Source organism: Aptenodytes forsteri, unplaced genomic scaffold (genome assembly GCF_000699145.1).
Source record: "Aptenodytes forsteri isolate BGI_AS27 unplaced genomic scaffold, ASM69914v1 C12796388, whole genome shotgun sequence".
Lineage (NCBI taxonomy): Eukaryota > Metazoa > Chordata > Aves > Sphenisciformes > Spheniscidae > Aptenodytes > Aptenodytes forsteri.
In genome coordinates, this window is record NW_008798428.1 from 1 (window position 1) to 272 (window position 272).

The 272-nt window shown below is 58.1% G+C and overlaps 1 pseudogene; it reads right to left on the reverse strand.

The window, feature by feature from the left end:
* Positions 1 to 17: 17 nt before the first annotated feature.
* Positions 18 to 269, reverse strand: LOC109279753 (annotated as a pseudogene).
* Positions 270 to 272: the final 3 nt, after the last annotated feature.

A 272-nucleotide genomic window follows, 5' to 3' on the forward strand; every position in this document is an offset into this window, starting at 1 on the left:
TAATCACAGCATCCTACCTTGTTCCTGAGCTCCTCGATAGTCCTGTAGTAGGGGCTGTAGTCACGGTCTGGACCAGGTCCCTGCTTCTTGTACCATTCCCTGATCTTGACCTCCAGGTCAGTGTTGGCCTCCTCCAGGGCACGCACTTTGTCCAGGTAGACAGCCAGGCGGTCGTTGAGGTTCTGCATCGTCTCCTTTTCGCCGGCCGGGAGGATGCCATCGCCACCTCCAAAGCCACCTCCAAAGCCACCTCCAAAGCCAGCCCCAAAGCC